We start from the raw sequence: 17,970 nt of genomic DNA, 5'->3' as shown, positions 1-17,970 counted from the left end.
CTTAAGTAAACTTAGGAAATTTTGAGCATTAATTCAAATATTCATTGTGCCTTTAAAAAGTAATGAGGATATTTGGTGAAAAAAGAGGAACTGTGCATTGCAATAGCACTTCAGTAATTATTATAGAAAACATGTTTATGGTGGAATAATTTAGAATGTAGTGCTACATCAGTTATAGCTCCAGGTCAAGAAGATTTCTGAGAAGTACTAAATGGAAAAAACCAAAGATGACATTTTCTCAGAAAAAATGTGTCCTGTTAATGATAAAACTAAAACTTTAGAAAGTTCCAAGCCACCCATCTCAACAAAATTCTCTCTCCCTTTTTCTTCTTCCTCAAATAGTCTCAGAAAATTTAACAACTGTTTCTCTGTGGAAATGGAAAATTTCTTGTCTATATTTCTGTCACATACATTGTACCTTTATCGTTTGTTTTTAGTTTTTTTTTCTTATTAAATTATGGCCAGCTATGCAGATCTTAGTCAGATGTTCAGGAATTTCATGAGAAGAACAAAAGAGATGGTAAATGAGGAAATGTGACTCTTTAGCATGGGTAATGCTATAAAACAACGTGATGAGACCATGGTCTGCCAAGGGAACAGTCCTAATTAATGCAGATATGAAACCTGGTGCCTTGGCAAACGCTGAATCCCTGTTCACTGCATTTACTAGATGTCAAGGTCAAATTAACTTCTACCAAATAAACACACACACCCCCCACCCCTCCCCAATATCACAGACTTTAAAACTTGTATTGAATGAGCTTGAAGTAACGCAGGAAAACTATCCACCCATCATGTCCATCCTGAATGAGACAGAAAGATTTGCTCTCTATAGGAAAGTATGGTGTCAATTATCTGAGCAGTTGGATTTTTTAAAGATTATTCAGAATCACTTATGAGTCTTTTAAGGATGATCTCCTGAAAACTTCTTGAGGATTATCTCATCCTAATGATTTTAGCACAAGTAATATAATTTCTGTATCAGGCTGGAAATGAATACAGTTTATCAACTTATATACAGTTTTACCTTTGAGAAGTATAGATCAGTAATTTATTTTTTTTTCCACAAATCAAAGCAAACATCATAATGTTATACAGTTTAAGGGTCTTTGACAATATAGTCTTCCTAGTACACATTATTTGACTATTTATGAAATTATATATAAAAAACAAGCTGTCAGAAATTTCTTTGTCCGCCCTTACCTCAAAAAAATTTTTGCCTGTGCTAGACAAAATCTGAATTGTGTAAATCTTGACATTAGACTTGAGTGAGGGAATTAAAATTAACTATGATCACATTTTCATAGTCTACACATTTTATCATGCTTCATCTTTTGTTTGCTTTTTTGTTTGCTTGTTATAAGAAACAGGAATGTTTGGTGAGAGCTGCTATTTAGTGAGAATGGTTACTTCTTACTGTTTATTCATGGTCTGACACCAGCTCTGTACAGATTGAGGTAGAGCAAACCAGAAAAACGTGAAGAGGAGACAGACATTCTCCTAAGCTCTGTGGAAACTGAAGAAGTGTAATTGGAATTCAGAGATATGTTACCACTCACCACCTGGAAAAAAACAGTTCTTTTAGGAACTATACTTCTCACTGACTTTCTTCTAATAAAGAAGAGGTGACATTTCATTCACTAAGGCAGAATTAACTAGACATGGATGTAAGAATGGGGCAAACCTGTTGTTGACAGTTGGTAAACAAGATATTCTCATTTACTGACAATACTGGATCTTGTCACAGGATAGAATCTAACTAAGATTTGCCATGTGAAGCAAACACAAATGAACGCAAGGAAGCAAACAAAAATAGGATTTCTTAGAAATGTTGAAGAACTCATGAAGGGGACTGACTAGAGCAATGGCTGGGTTTTTGACAAGATGAAGATAGCATGTAACTGTAAGGGAAAAACTAAAGGTAGTTGTACAGGCTGCACCTTAAAAAAGAAGTCACATGAAGGCTAATTAATGCAATTCTGAGAAAAATTTTCTCAAATCAGAAGAAAACACATTACAGTACAGTGTTCTCGTGTGATAAGCAGTCTCTGCTTCTCTTTGTGTAGGCATCTATTAATGATCAGCAGGCTTTTCAATATTAACATAGAGATGAAATAATTTGGACTGCCACCTCTGAAGGAAAACTTTTACCCTTTTACCTTTACCCATGATCTTATAGAGCATGACATTTCCTGCAGAGAAGGATCTCAGCTAAATGGGAGAGTTCAGTAGAATAACTTTACTCATCACCTTAGCAAAACCTTTCAGGAGGTTTGGAGGAGTTGAGTGGATTTTTATTACCTAAATAAATAAATAAAGAGAGTTGTTGTATAGAGTATGTGAAGTAAAAAATAAAGTTAACCTGTTTGGAGTATTTTCTTTCACTATCTTTATTGTAATTAAAAATAGGAATTTTATCCATCCAAAACCTAGAACTAAAATTAGGTGTTTTCTTAAAGGTAAGAGCATAATAAATTTGGAATTAAAAAATATATATATTTTTAAACTTGGTTACGGATCTGTCAATTATAACATGATATTTATTAATTTATTTTAAATGTAAACCTGAAATATAATAATCAACCATATTTTATATGTACAGTAGTTTCACGAATACAAGCCACACGGATTATAAGCCGCACTTCCGGTGCCTCAACAATGTTGCTATCTTTGTCAATAGATAAGCCGCACCCCGAATATTAGCCGCAATTTCGTTCGTCGCGAGAATCCGTGCGCAGCTTTCACAAATTGGCCAATTAGTAACAGGATCGCGGCATAGAGGGCTTTACTGGTTCGGGGCGGGGCCAGGAAGGCTCGGCCCGCTCATGGTTGCTGAAGGGGCCGGCCAGGTGGTGCTGCAGCCGCCGCCGGGCTCACTGGCCCCCCTCTCCCGTCAGCACCGCCTCGCCGCTGCGTTTACGTACTCGCTCTGCCGGCGGGCCAGGCACTGCCGCCGCTGGCAGGCATGCCGGCCGCCTCGCCGCTGCGTTGTTTACGTACTCGCCCTGCCGGCAGACCAGCCACTGCCGCCGCTGGCAGGCATGCCGGCCGCCTCGCCGCTGCGTTGTTTCCGTACTCACCCTGCCGGCGGGCCAGCCACTGCCGCCGCTGGCAGGCATGCCGGCCGCCTCGCCGCTGCGTTGTTTACGTACTCGCCCTGCCGGCGGGCCAGCCACTGCCGCCGCTGGTAGGCATGCCGGCCGCCTCGCCGCTGCGTTGTTTCCGTACTCGCCCTGCCGGCGGGCCAGGCACTGCCGCCGCAGGCAGGCATGCCGGCCGCCTCGCCGCTGCGTTGTTTACGTACTCGCCCTGCCGGCGGGCCAGGCACTGCCGCCACAGGCAGGCATGCCGGCCGCCTCGCCGCTGCGTTGTTTACGTACTCGCCCTGCCGGCGGGCCAGGCACTGCCGCCACAGGCAGGCATGCCGGCCGCCTCGCCGCTGCGTTGTTTACGTACTCGCGCTGCCGGCGGGCCAGCCACTGCTGCCGCTGGCAGGCATGCCGGCCGCCTCGCCGCTGCGTTGTTTACGTACTCGCCCTGCCGGCAGACCAGCCACTGCCGCCGCTGGCAGGCATGCCGGCCGCCTCGCCGCTGCGTTGTTTCCGTACTCACCCTGCCGGCGGGCCAGCCACTGCCGCCGCTGGCAGGCATGCCGGCCGCCTCGCCGCTGCGTTGTTTACGTACTCGCCCTGCCGGCGGGCCAGCCACTGCCGCCGCTGGCAGGCATGCCGGCCGCCTCGCCGCTGCGTTGTTTCCGTACTCGCCCTGCCGGCGGGCCAGGCACTGCCGCCGCAGGCAGGCATGCCGGCCGCCTCGCCGCTGCGTTGTTTACGTACTCGCCCTGCCGGCGGGCCAGGCACTGCCGCCACAGGCAGGCATGCCGGCCGCCTCGCCGCTGCGTTGTTTACGTACTCGCGCTGCCGGCGGGCCAGCCACTGCTGCCGCTGGCAGGCATGCCGGCCGCCTCGCCGCTGCGTTGTTTACGTACTCGCCCTGCCGGCGGGCCAGGCACTGCCGCCGCTGGCAGGCATGCCGGCCGCCTCGCCGCTGCGTTGTTTACGTACTCGCCCTGCCGGCGGGCCAGCCACTGCCGCCGCTGGCAGGCATGCCGGCCGCCTCGCCGCTGCGTTGTTTACGTACTCGCCCTGCCGGTGGGCCAGCCACTGCCGCCGCCGCCGGGCTCGCTGGCCCCCCTCTCCCGTCAGCACCGCCCCGCTGCCGCGTTCCCTAGCCCTGCCGGCGGGCTGCCGCCGCCCGGCTCGCCGGCCGCGCCGCGTCGCGTTCCCTAGACCTACCCACCGCCGCCCGGCTCGCCGGCTGCGCCGCGTTCCCTAGCCCTGCCGGCGGGCTGCCGCCGCCCGGCTCGCCGGCCGCGCCACGTTCCCTAGCCCTGCCCGCCGCCGCCCGGCTCGCCGGCCGCGCTGCGTTCCCTAGCCCTGCCGGCAGGCTGCCGCCGCCGCCGCCCGGCTCGCCGGCCGCGCCGCGCCGCGTTCCTTAGCCCTGCCGGCGGGCTGCCGCCGCCGGGCTCGCTGGCCGCCCCCTCCCGTCTGCACCGCCGTCGCGTTTCCTCGCCCTGGCCGGCACTGCAGGCCCCCACACCGCCGGGCTCCCCCATGCTGCTGGCCCCGATTCTGCTGGGCTTCCCCCGCTGCCACGCAGCCCCACCCGCCGGCCTTCCTGCTTCTGCCATGCTCCCCTGCACTGCTAGCCCCAGTTCTCCCGGGCTCCCCCGCCCTACTGACCCGGCTCTGCCGCCCCCCTGCCCCGCCCTGCTGGCTCAGGCTCTGCCGCCCGCCCCCCACACTGCTGGCCCCGCCTCTGCCAGGCTTTCCCACCTCTGCCGGGGCCGGCCGGGCTCCAGCTTGGCTTGGGGCTACCGCGGGCTCTCACTTCCGTGTTGGCAGCTTTTAGAATTTTGTTAATGTATTAGCCGCCCCGGAATATTAGCCGCACTTCCGGGTTTCCACCAAAATTTTGGTCAAATTGGTGCGGCTTGTATTCGTGAAATTACTGTATATCTGTACATGCTATAATGGATTGAAGGGAAAGTCTTAAGAATTCAGAAGATTTAATTACCTTTCTTCACTTTTTTTTTGTTTGTTTTGTTTTGTTTTAAATAAAATATATTCATATTTCCAGAAACTGAACAACATCAAAAAAAAAAAAAATGGAAAAATGCCAGAGAATTTTTTGGCTTTTAGAAAAACAAAGAACACCACAATTTTTTTAAAGGGGTCATTTTTCATTCAAGGAGATGACATTTATTTAATTGGACTGATCTCATAAGATTTCACTCTCTTCAGTTCACTCAGTGATCTGATATCAGAGTAAAATCAATTTATTCAGTGAAGGAAAGGAAGTATGGAGAAGAGAGGGATATAGTCCATTATTTCAATGGGGATGATTCTCCCATATTACCTCTGTCCAAATCTTGGCTCTTGTGTTTGAAATTTACATCTGGAATTTTCAGAAGCAGAATTACTCCAGGATGGGTAAATAGACAGCACAACACTTCTGGAAAGTTGAAGTGCTGTGAAGATAGAAGTTTTATTGCTCACAATACCAGTGAAGACATTCGTAATATCTGCATCTCTGGAGATTCAATACTGAATTTATGGGATTTGTGGTGTTTGTTTTGTCTTGTTTTGTTTTGTTATTGTTGGGATCTTTGCTATCTCTTGACAGACTTTTTAATGGGGATTCTGATATGCAGTTTTTCTTAAAGCTAGTCTTATTTATAACCACTTAAAGGAGATATAGCTTCAAGAGGAGCCAAGTGGTACCAAGAGAAAACAGAGAAGTGAGGACTGTAGTGCTTCATAGGCTGAAAGGCAATAACATTTTCTTTCATTCCTGAACAGTCTCTTGTCACTATACAAAATAAATATACAATGCTGAATGAAAGAATTTATTTTTCTTTAATGCATCTTTTTTCCCCTTCCTTTCATCTTTAATAATTTTACAACCAGAATTCCGTTCCCGCTAAAATATCTTATGAGTCACAGCTTCTGGAAGAGAAGATTGAAGTTATATGAGGCACTGTAAATACAAAAATACATGGATTAATCTACAATACTAATGAGAGTCTTTTTCATTGAATTATCTGGAATCTATTTAAAAATCATTTTGTGTCTTTTAAAGTATTATTTAATGATAATCTTGTGCATGTTTTCAGTTTTTGTCTAATGACTTTTTTTTTCCAGAGGGAAAAAAGTTTAATGAATTGCAGCAAAATATAACTGCTTATGTGTGTACTTAGTGGGTTGTGTGAAAAGTCTGTGGAAATGGTGCATAACCATTCATTAAAAAAAATCTGAATATTTCACAGTAATCAGACCTTTCCAATTTTTTCCTTTCCATTTTACTTTTCTTTACTCTTTCCTTTTCTTTTCTCAGGGACTACTGTTATGATAGGATGCACTGATTTTGGTAAATAATATGCAGACTCCTGATTGTCTTTTCTCCCTCTGTTTCTATTTCCATCACAAGATACAACCAAATGTTAAATTCAGAGCAGGTAAATCTTTGAGATGATCCCCTCAAGGAATGGAGTTCTCTTATTGTCTTACTATTAAACAGTGTTTAGAAATAAATTGAATGAAATAGGGGATGTCATCTCATCTCTTTATTTAGCCTCGGGTCTCATGCTGATGATCAGTTCCTAAGAGCCTGAATTGGGCTGCTATCTGTAAGTAACTCGTTCGTATTCTCCCGTCTCCTGCATTACAGACAATGCCTGTCATGAGATATAGATCTTATGCAATGCAAGTCAGAATTCAGTGTGAATAACAAAATATGTTGAAGAATAACAAGACAGATATTTTCTCCATTTGTTTACATAACCCTCATACACTTTTTTTCGCATACATGATCAGTCTCATACAACTGTTAGAGCTTTTCCACTTCTGTGTAAGTAGCAATAGCACTTACACACCCATTTACATGTAGAAAAAAATATGCATGAAATAGATATTATAAATATGAAGTGTGTATTTATGAAGAAAAAATATAACTGTGTCTGATCAGCCCAGTATCCTACTGCCTTAAAATGTCCCAGTTTGAAAATAAGTGTAGAAATTAGTACAACAACTGAGTAGTGACTACAAGGCCAAGACATTTATGGAACAGACACTTATGCACAAATGTTTGTGGCCAAAAAGTAACCATGTTGGATTAGTTCAGAAAAACTAAATTAAATATTCCAGTTTCAGAAATGTCAATGTGTTTTGGTTTGTTTGGTTTGTTTTGTTTTGTTTTAATTAATCCTCATGACATTTCAATTCCAAAAAATGAATGAAATCAAATAGAACAAAATAAAATGAAAGAGTCTCATCTGAAGAATTCCATGATGCCAACACTTCATCCCATATCCCAGAATGCCAATTATTATTTTATTTTTATTAATGAATGCTAAAAAGATTACATAGGACAGGGTGTCCTCAATTTATGCTCAGTATACCGCTCTAAACGTCTACCTCTTTTTTTTTTCCTTGGGAATAGAGGAAAGGAATAGAGCAATTTTTTTGAGTTCTGATTTCTTAGAATGAAAAAACTGGGCTTTTGTATTACACCCTGAGAAAGAGTTTTCCAGCCAGCAAAACTGAAAGAAGACCCTTGCTTTGTTCGACAATAATACCACCTTCCATTTTGTTTGGTTTTGGGTTTGTTGGTCTTTTTTGGGGATTTTTGTTATGTTTTGTTTTGGTTTTTTTCCTAAGAATTCCCCTCTTTTTATCTGTTTTCTAATTTAGATGGGGAAAAAGTTGGTTTTCTTTTATTTTTTTTTTTTTTTATTTTTACATTGAGATTCAGAGGTGGATGCTTAAAAGAAAATAATTTAATGCAGTTCACAGTTGTGTTCTGGGCACAACAATTTAACTTAAACTGTGATTATAATGACAATTATCTTGTTTTCTTTCATTTTTACCTATAAGAAAGAACCTGTGTCTGGGTCTGCACCATCTGCCCTGTGTGGTGGGCCAATGCCTCCACTCCAATGGAGCTGTTGAAGGGAGAGTCTCCACTGCAGACCTCAGACTGCAGCAAGTCCCAAAATCTTTCTCTTTGGTGAGTGATGGGCAGCAAGGATGGGTAATGGCCTCAAGGAGGAGTACTAGCTTTAAATGAAAGAGTAGATTTAGATGAAATATCACGAAGAAATTCTTTACTGTAAAGATATGGAGACACTGGAACAGGTTGCCTGGAGAAGCTGTGCATGCCCATCCCTGGAAGTGTTTAAAACCAGGTTGGATGGGGGCCTGGTTTAGTGGAAGGCATCCCTGCCCATGCTGAGGAATCAGAACTGGATGACCTTAAAGGTCCCTTCCAACTCAAATCATTGTGGGACTCTTTTCTATGATTCTATAATCTTTAAATATCAAAGACATGAAAGATAGTACTGAGTAACTGCTGTTTACATAATGCTCCTATTTGATCTATGAGCAGAACAGGAAAATGCAAATGTAGCTTGCTTCATTGGCCACTGTGTACATTCTGCCAATTAGACCAGCTGATGCCCTGACGTGAATCCTACATGAGTAACAGCATGGAACTGCATTGACCTCGAAGAGTCAGAGTCAAGCAGCAAACAAGACCTTATGTGACAAAATCTGAGGGGGAAAATCATCTTGTTTAAAGCAATATTTCATGGTAAGCTGAAAATATTCACACAACTTCTTCCTTTCAAAAACTTTCTCTCTTCATGTGTTTGCTCTGTGGTAACAAAGATATAAGTTGTTAATACACAACTATTTCTATGAATTTGTGTTGTAAATATCTTTATCTACTGGAGAGGGTGGAATGCGTGTAATTGATAGAGGTGTATCAAGAGGAAAATTAAAATATAGTACAGATAAAAAAATAGAGATTTTAAGCTGTTCTATTTTTTGGAAGAAAGACTGGTTTCCACAAAACAGCAAAGAATAGACAAGAAAGTTGTGCAATGATGATGAAGCTATATTGTGAGGGACAATTTCACAGGCTTTAGGAAACTTTCTTCTGTTGGAGGACACAAAAGGATCAAAGGGGAAAAAAAATGGGGGGGAGGTGTAGGGAGGAGGCAGTCACATCTCAGTTATGCAGAAATCTAGCCAAAATTGTAGACGAAATAAGTAGGCTGTGGAGAGAGGGTAGGAAGAGATTGACTCTTCTAAATTAAAACATCCAGTTCATCTTTTGAAGAATAAACCAGATGGAGAAACTGTGACTGGATTTGTTTGGACACTAGCCAGATGGAGGACCGGTTATTCTGGCAGCCAGGAGGAAAGGGAGAGCAACCTATGAGAAGCACAGCAAGGCCTCAGACAGATGAAGATGTGAGTAGCCCAGGAGCAAGGTCAGCCCTGCCTTGGGTGCTGGCCAGCTCACCCCCAGCAGGATGCAGAGCAGCTTGTGCAGCAGTCAGGCTGCTGCCTCCAGGAGCCAATCCACCTCCCGTGTAAATGGCAAGGTTTTCAGGCTTCACACAGAGAAGGATGTGGATAGGATGGACAACTATCATTGTCACTGGATGACTCTGCTCCTTAGAGGATTAGGAAGCTAAATCTAGCAAGAATGAAATGGAGTGGTTGGATTCTGTTGTTTGATGCAAAAGACTTAAGATTAACTTTGTACTTTTCACATTTCACATGCTTCTTAAAGCGGAAATTCAAAATTCCCAGTATTTTCAAGATCAGCAGTGACATGCATTTTATGTCCAGTCTCAAATTTGATCATTTTGGCAAATGTATCATGTTTTGTTATGTGAATATTTTATAAGTTATAAAGGTTAAATCTTCCTTTTTCCTTAAAAGAATTCCATGCCTGTAAGCAAATGCAGATTGGAAATCTGTAAGTGTGCACCATAAAACTCTGAAAAAATGCATGTGACAGAGAAACCTGTGTCAGTAATCTAGAAACTAAGATACATGGATGATACATATGTGCGTATTCTCTTTCACCATTACATTAAAGGTTCCTGAAAGCAGGGTTTATCTGGTTGTATGTAACCTCACAAAATTATTCTGCTTTTCAATAAAATAGCATGCACTGGAGTGGTAATGAATATAGCTCTTCCTCTTATCTCTCATCTTTATTTCAGTGGTTACTGCTCTATGTGCCAGAAAGCTAAACCTGTCCTGGTATGCAGGGCCCATATGTAATGCGGAGCATTCTCTTGTGATGGCAGCTACTGGTCAGTGTCTGGAAGATCACTGAAACTGGTATGAAAAGGAATATCAGAGCTAAATTTAATAAAGAGTGTAGCCATAGCTATCTAGGTATGCCCTACATTATATGGACTTGACAATTTTTTCCTTCAGCCATTGGTATCTCCATTTTGCTATCTCTATAGAATCATAGTTTCCCAATAAAGTAACTCTAAAATCCAAACAGTGTTTAAGGTTTTTGCCACCATCAGTTGGGGCTCTATGAAGAAAGTAGCAGTTTTAGGATTTACAGCTTGTTTAAACTATACTACAGAAAATAAAATCAAATGGCATGTGCCATTGCAAATTCTGTGTTAAAAATATGCTCCAGGCATGACCTGCAGAAAATAATTTCTTCATAGTGTCTCACACAACTCTATAATAACTAAAAAAAGAAAAAAATCTACTATGCCTATGTCTAACAAGTCAATCAGTTTATCAGATTTATAAGCTTTCCATTGCCGATGACTTAGTGCCTGACTTTAGAATGCTCAGTCTGTGATGTTATAAATGTCTCATAAATGGACTATGTCTTAGGACCACCTTTTCCATGAAAGCAAGCTCAGCCTTCAAGCTCTACAGAAAAAGGTCATTAGGTCATTGCTAGTTATGGGCTACATGTTTTGAGGAGACATCATATGTGCTAGGATTTACAACCTTTTGCCTGTATTCATGTCTGAAAATAATTTTATTTTTTAGCTTATTTAACAATAAAAGAGGTTATCCAATGATCAATTTAATGCTTATCTGATTTTGTTTTTCTTTCCTTGGCTTTGTAAAGCTGTGTAAATGTGTACAAACATGCATTTTTGTGTATAGCTATGCATACTTTGGTAGCTGCTTGATATCTGTATTCAGCAGCTGTGTTTGGTGCAGAATGAACTCTCCATGACCCTGGAATTAAATGCTGCATAGAGGAGGGGAGGTGCAGGATAAGAGCAGAGACCTTAAAATTATGGGCATAGGATGGTACCAGAGATGACATGTCAATGTTTATGAGATGAATGTAAGCTGGTAACCTGGGTAAACATGTAAAACATGCCTTTTACAGTGCATTTGGATTTGACATGGTCCTGCAGACCAATGAAGAAAGACCAAGATGCTAAAAATGAAAAATAAAATACAAAAAGGGCCTCAGGCACTGAGAGGGAAGATGTTATCCTCACCAAGAGTTAGCTGCTTCCAGTGAAGGGCTGCAGATTCTGATGCTTTGATGCAAAATTTCCTTCAACCCTCACTGAAGCTACCAACCTCAGTACACAGCGGGTCACTAGAAAAGATGAACACTTCACTGGAAAAATAAAGTCAGCATACCAGGAAATTAGAGTACAGTAATTTTAATTGCCCATATTTTGAATCACAACTTATTAATATAGTAATTGCGATAGTAATTTTCTATTAATAAGTTAATATTTCATTTGAATCTTGAGACTATAATTTGAAAAAAAATTTCTTGATTTTGAAAAGAATGTGACTGTTGCTCTTTGTTTATAACGTGATTTGAGATTAATTAATTCCAAAGGAATTTAAGCAACCCATTCTATAAATCAGATGCACAAAACTGGTTGCACAAATGTGCATTTACCACAGTGTTTTTGGAATTTGAGATTCTTTGTTCATCAGACAAGATAATATTTGCCCTATAGCACAAAAGTTTTGGGATATTCAAGAAAAAAAAGGTGCTTATAAGGAAAGGTGCTTATAAAATTCTTATAAGTAGCTATTTCCATGTCTTTGTAAAGTAAAAACAAAATAATTCACACACAGAAAACCACAACAAAGGTAGCAAATGAAAAAGGGAGTCACCTTCTTATTTCAATTAAGAGATTCAAGAGGAAGATTTAAGAAGATGTTTATAACTTTAGTTTTGCAATCACTTCCCAGATCAAATCATGTATTCCTTATTTTTAGTTATTGGTATGAAGAAATGAATTCTCATTAATTTAATAACTTCAATTTTATTATTATAAGCAATAAGCTAAATTCTCAAAAAAATTGTATGAAAGCAACATATCACATCAATTGGCTGATCATAAAACTTTGTGGAATCTGCATTTCTGGGAACATGAACATTCAAATGTTTCGACTTCAACACAATAAATAAATTCTCTTTTTAGTCTAGTCATAAAATTTCCAGAGGAAGTTAGTTGATCACACATCAGAGATTATTTTTCCTCAATAAATTTATCTGACTAACTAGATAGAATGACTTTATAAAGTATTATATGTCATTAGGATTCTTCCAAAAGATCATCTTCAACAAAAGTAGAAACAAAATATACAAAATAATACCCTAAGATTCATCAAAAATAGTAATAAGCATTTCTCATCTTCCTTTTTTGATGTGACATAATATAATATTTACAAATTATAGCTTGGTAATTTTTATACATAAACTTTTACAATCATTCTTAAAAAAAGAAATATAGAAAGAAAATGCAAAGAGGTTCCAAATGCAATTTGTGGCTAATAAAATTAACACAGGAATATTACAAGGAATAATATTCCTTCTCTAGAGGTCAATGATAAGACATTTCATTTTTAGTTGTATTTGGCTTTCTGTCCTTTTTGCTTCAAATGCAAATGCATTGTCATAAACTAATTCACTCTTTCATGTTGCATCCTTACCATTTGATTTTATTTCATAAAACCTTCAAACTACTGGAAATGTAATTCTGTGACAAAAAAGGGCACTCCTCAAGAAAGAAATTTATTCTGAAGTGTTACCCCAGAAGGTTAATAATATTATTAATTTTTCATGCTGTGAACAGTAGTATCAAGGAGACTCTAAAAAATAGTATTTTCATTGTGTTGGGTACTGTACCTTCAGAGAATAAAGTTCCTTCATCCAAAACGATATATATGCTTTAAATATTTTCATTAAAAATCAGAGGTTTTGATGCTCTTTTTAAAGGTTGTCTGATATTCATAAATTAAAAACAGTAACTCATCATCTCTATTTGATCTGTTTGTTTTGAGCATAATCAAAAAATGTTAGTTTTCCTTCAACAGCAAAAAAAAAAAAGCTCAGAAAAAATGCATATATTCATATCACAGCACTTCCAGTACAGAGAAATTATCATCTTTGAATTTACCTGTGTCTGTGAGTCTGAAAAGCTGAAGATTTTCTAAAAGCTTATGGTTGCATAAGAATTTGAATATTCTGTTCAGTGACCCTAGCAGATTAGGAACAGGTGGAAAGGGTTCTGAGCCCTCAGCTTCTGTATTGCCATTCAGGAAGCATAGCTACAAGCACAAATGAACAGTATGTATTTGCAGATATTTTTTAAAGTAAAAATTTGTGTATCTTTACTAGCTTTTTACTCAGTTCTTGATTAATTCAATTTACTTTGTTGTCCGAAAGGGGAAAATAAAAAGTATTCCTGGTGTTTTGTACACATAAAGTGCATTTCGTCTGTGCTTAACTATACTGGTCACCTAAACCAATTTTGTACCAGAATTTTTCCCCAGCCCATTGCATCAATATTTACAAGGTACATGTTCACTTAATGCAATATCCATCCTTCTTTATCTATACTATAATAAACTTTACAGGGATAACTGCTTACAACAATCATTAAAAATATTTTTGCAGACCATGTATTCTTCTGAGAATATTTATGACCATGAATTTCAAGGGTACCTAAAATATGTTTAGCAGAAAGTTGGAATAGATGCAGTACCAGGACAGAAACAATTGCAGGAACATTGGAATGGCCACATTGGGTGAGTATGAGATCTAGCTAGTACAGGAGTCAGTTTTCAACAGCTTCTAATACTAACCGATCCAGAAAGTTGTTAAAATGAGGTAGCAAGGTGTTATGGAGTAACATGGATCTCTCTTATTTTTCTGAACTATTCTTATCAATAACCTGATCAAATCCTTAGACAGTTTCAGGTTTCTTCAACATTATCTTGAAGACAAAAAAAGTAAAAAACATTTCCAACAGATCAGTGAAGATCTAGAAGAGAGAACAGGTTATTTTTATGGTGATAATACTTCAGAATGGCCCAAATAACTGCGACCTTTCCACAGAGAGAGTAAATTTGAAAATATGTGTCATAATTCCCTCCATGAAGGTGGAAAACGGGCTCTGCACAAAGCACAAGGACTGGTTAGGGTGCATTCCTTGAAAAAATAGAGAACAAGAAATATCTGAGCAGATAACCCTTATAAAGTTCTAATGTGTAAGTACCGATAACTAAAAATTTACTATCTCACCTATAACATTGAAGATTTGGGTGCAGAATTGTTCTAGTTCTTGTTTACGGAGAAGATAAATTAGCAGTCCAGGGGCTGAAGTGATTTCCCTTATGAGTATCAGTAAGGCGTTCGGCCAAAAACACAAAGTCTTCCAAAGTGTAGCGTAAATAAATAAATAAATAAATAAGCAAATAAATGAATGAATAAATAAATAAATAAATATCCATGTGAAAAGTAGTTGCTAGAAAGAAACAATACTGCTAGGTGTTGCATATCTGTAGACATATCTCCAGATTGCAGTACTTTAAATTCTTGTTCAGGATAAAATGGAGAATTTTTAACAAAATGGTTGTGATCATTTTTTGTTTTTTTTTTTTTCTTTGCCAAGATTGAAAGAAAGCAGTCAGTGAACCAAGAAAACATAAATCCAGGGTGAGAGAAATAGTAACCTGCTATAATCTAAAACTCAACTATGTAACAAAGGAAACAAATTCAGCTACGTAGTAAAATACATTGAAATGAAATATGACTTTACATTAAATTAGAAGGCTGAAAGCTCGTAATTACTTTTAAATATGGCACCAAATTAAGAAACAGTTGGTATTTGCAAAGAACAGATGTTAAAGATCATTATTATAACCACTGGCAATATTGTCTCTTATAATACACAATTTACTAGCACAAAATAGCATAGAAGGAAAGTAAAACCTCTGTTGAAAATCCAGTTTTATGGGCAAAAAAGTGCTTTGGCCAGTATTAATCGAGACCCTAAAAATATAGTATGTGCCTTAAGTAATCTGAAAGAATCATATATTGCTTATGAAAAGATAAAGTAGAAAAAAAGCTCACCAAACTCTCTGAATAAAGAAAGAAGCATAAAGAACAGTAAGAATGACACCTCATGTAGTGATAAATGGAAAAGAGCTTCTCACATCTGCAATGGAGCAGATGACAAACATCATTACTGTGAACATCCATATCAGCATCTAAGTTACATGCACATTTGAACAGTGCAAATGTGCTACTCCCAATGGGAGATGTCACTGCCTGCTTCCAATCATTTCTTGTACCCTGTTGTAAATACACTCTTTTGGAGTCCATGGAAGATTCAGTGGAGACCTTAAAGGAAACATTTAAAAATGTAAACCAGTAAACTATCTAGCTCACAGCTTAGGAAGCTACGATATGAAACAGGAAAAAATTATTTGACAGAAATCAAATATGCATACAAAACCTCCAGAAGAGTTCCCAGAAAAACAAAAAAACAAAAAAAACAAAAAAAAACAAAACAAACAAACAAAAAAAAAACAAAACAAACTTTTTAAAACAGAGAATGTGTCAGTAACACAGGTCAGATTTTAGGGTAGAGAGGGTTGGTTTGGCTTTGTTTTGATCTTTTTTTCCTGGAGTAAAAGGTCTGTCAAAAGAAGAAATACTAGATAAGATTTGAGAAAGACGTTCTGGCAATGGTCCACCTTGATACTTCCTTCTATTTTTTGCTACTTTGTCTCCCTAACATGGGTTTACAAAGAAGAAATTCTCTTTAGAAAGTATGCACCTTCTTTTTGTAAAGGATGGTAGCAATACCTTCAGCAGACAGATAGGAAAAGAGATAAATGAAAAGCCAGAGATTTTCAGGCACTAAAATTATCTTCTACAGCTTGAACTTGACTTGGTACTCCCAAGTTGTGTTTTAATGTTGCTACTTATTATACTTATATTTTATTTGCTCCTTTCCTACCATCTAATAAGGAAACTGAAACTGCAAGGATGGAAAAGACAGAGAGGGAAAGACATACATAATGTAATTCATACAAAAGTGCTCTAAGTGGCTCATTTAGATATAGTTTTGACATATGGGCTAAATTAAGACTTTAAATAGTGCAATACATCTTTTAATGCAAAAGAAATAGTATAAATGGGACTCAATTAATGAGCGGAAAATGTAAAAGACATTCTGGAAAAGCTATAAATTGCTTACTAAAATAAACCAGCAAAATTAATACATAATGACTCTTGCAGCTCACTGTCATGTCCTCTTAACCACAACATCCATCAGTAATAAAAAACTTGCTTAGACCCAGTTATTTTAGTTGTTGAAGCTGCATGAGTGAACACTCTGATAAGGATAATTGAAAGTCTCTTAAACTGCCAACACAGAGATAAAGCAGGACCGAAAATACAAAAAAAGGGTTAATCCTTCCAAGCCCCATGTGTTCACACCTGCCTCCCTCCTTCTGTAGTAAAAAAGAGGACTTTATCAGGAAGGCATGAATCCTCAGGGTGAGGGGATGGCTTCTGGTGTATGCTCCTAGCAGGGCCTGCCTGCATCCCAGGCTGCTGCTCCTGCAAGAGGATCGAAGAGCAATGGCACAGCCGGCAGTCCTGCAGGAATAGGGAAAGGCAGAGAGAGGTGGGCAAGGGCACATCCCTGCCCCATTCACTGGCACTGCTGTGTCAGCTTTCCTTCCTTTCCTCCCTCTCCTCCTCCCCAGAGGAGGGGAACCAGGCAGCAGGGCACAGCCCTGTGTGTTTCGCCACAAAATGATTAAGATGACAAAAGTTTTTATTTCCTTTTCTGTAACTGTTGATGTTACCGCTATTGCCATCTTCTGAGATAAATTATTCATTTCAGGCTTCAACAGTTTTATTTCATGCTCACAGAGGAAAAACTGATGAGGTGTTGTGATTATTTATATTACTGCTGGGGATGGTGACTTTAACTCTGACATTCAAAATAGATATCTAGTTCTGCTTTGCAACAGTACATGTGATAGTTACCATGTCATCTTTGATTAGTCAGCTACCATTTAGCTCCTCAAAGAACAGCAATTATTTTCTTTTTATTTCATTAAACAAATATGAATAATGCAAAATACTAAGATTTCTGTTCTTTGATCTACTTGTATGAAGCCTTTTTCTTGTTATAGTATTTTAAATTATTTCCAAGACAATCTAGGTAAGCATGTTCTACCACTCTTAGCAGTGCCCTAGACTTCAATGAAGTTTTGTGCATTTTTACTTAAATTATCTGGTGTCTCCCATAACTACAGATCTAGGAGGTGGTTTCTTTTCTTTTCCTTCTTGATACCTATTATACACATGGCACTTTCTGATTATTAATTTATATGTCATTTCCTATAACACTCTCTGCATTGCTAGAATGCTCTCACTTAATGTCGAGATTCTCTGCATCTTCAAATACTTATAATTTTCCCCACTGTTCTTTCTCCAGTTCTCTTTTGCACACTGTTGGAATCGGTCATCTTTCTGATATTTAAAAGACAGAAAGACAAAAAAAGTAATTATATCAATGTTGTGAACCAAGAGGTCCTTAGTCTGAAACTTGGTAAATGGTAGAAGAAGCTGCTTTAGAGAAGACAGGTGGGCTATGGCCTTCAGTAAATTCCAATGGCAATATACATTGATATCTGTCTTCAAAGCATTTCAGATGTGACAAAAATTTCAGTAAAATTTGCCAAGCAGAAATATTCACATTATTTCTAGTCATCTTGTAAGCCATTCATCTTGCAGTGAGCATTGCTGGTATTTTAAAGTGATGGTGTCTGGCAGGGAACTCAA

General features: G+C 39.6%; 1 protein-coding gene and 1 long non-coding RNA gene across 3 annotated transcripts in view; one reads left to right on the top strand and one right to left on the bottom strand.

Annotated features, from left to right (window-relative positions):
• CDH19 (cadherin 19) overlaps window positions 1-17,970 on the bottom strand; it is a 121,813-nt gene that overhangs the window by 71,929 nt on the left and 31,914 nt on the right. The window lies entirely within an intron of this gene.
• On the top strand, window positions 7,953-9,307 carry LOC116992677. Its single transcript, XR_004417091.1, has 3 exons — window positions 7,953-8,067; window positions 8,505-8,649; window positions 9,181-9,307. It is a non-coding gene; the product is annotated as an uncharacterized LOC116992677 (long non-coding RNA).

The sequence above is a fragment of the Catharus ustulatus genome, chromosome 1 (assembly GCF_009819885.2).
Source record: "Catharus ustulatus isolate bCatUst1 chromosome 1, bCatUst1.pri.v2, whole genome shotgun sequence".
Classification (NCBI taxonomy): Eukaryota; Metazoa; Chordata; class Aves; order Passeriformes; family Turdidae; genus Catharus; species Catharus ustulatus.
The sequence above is the reverse complement of the archived record's forward strand: the minus strand, read 5'-3'. Positions and strand labels throughout refer to the sequence as shown.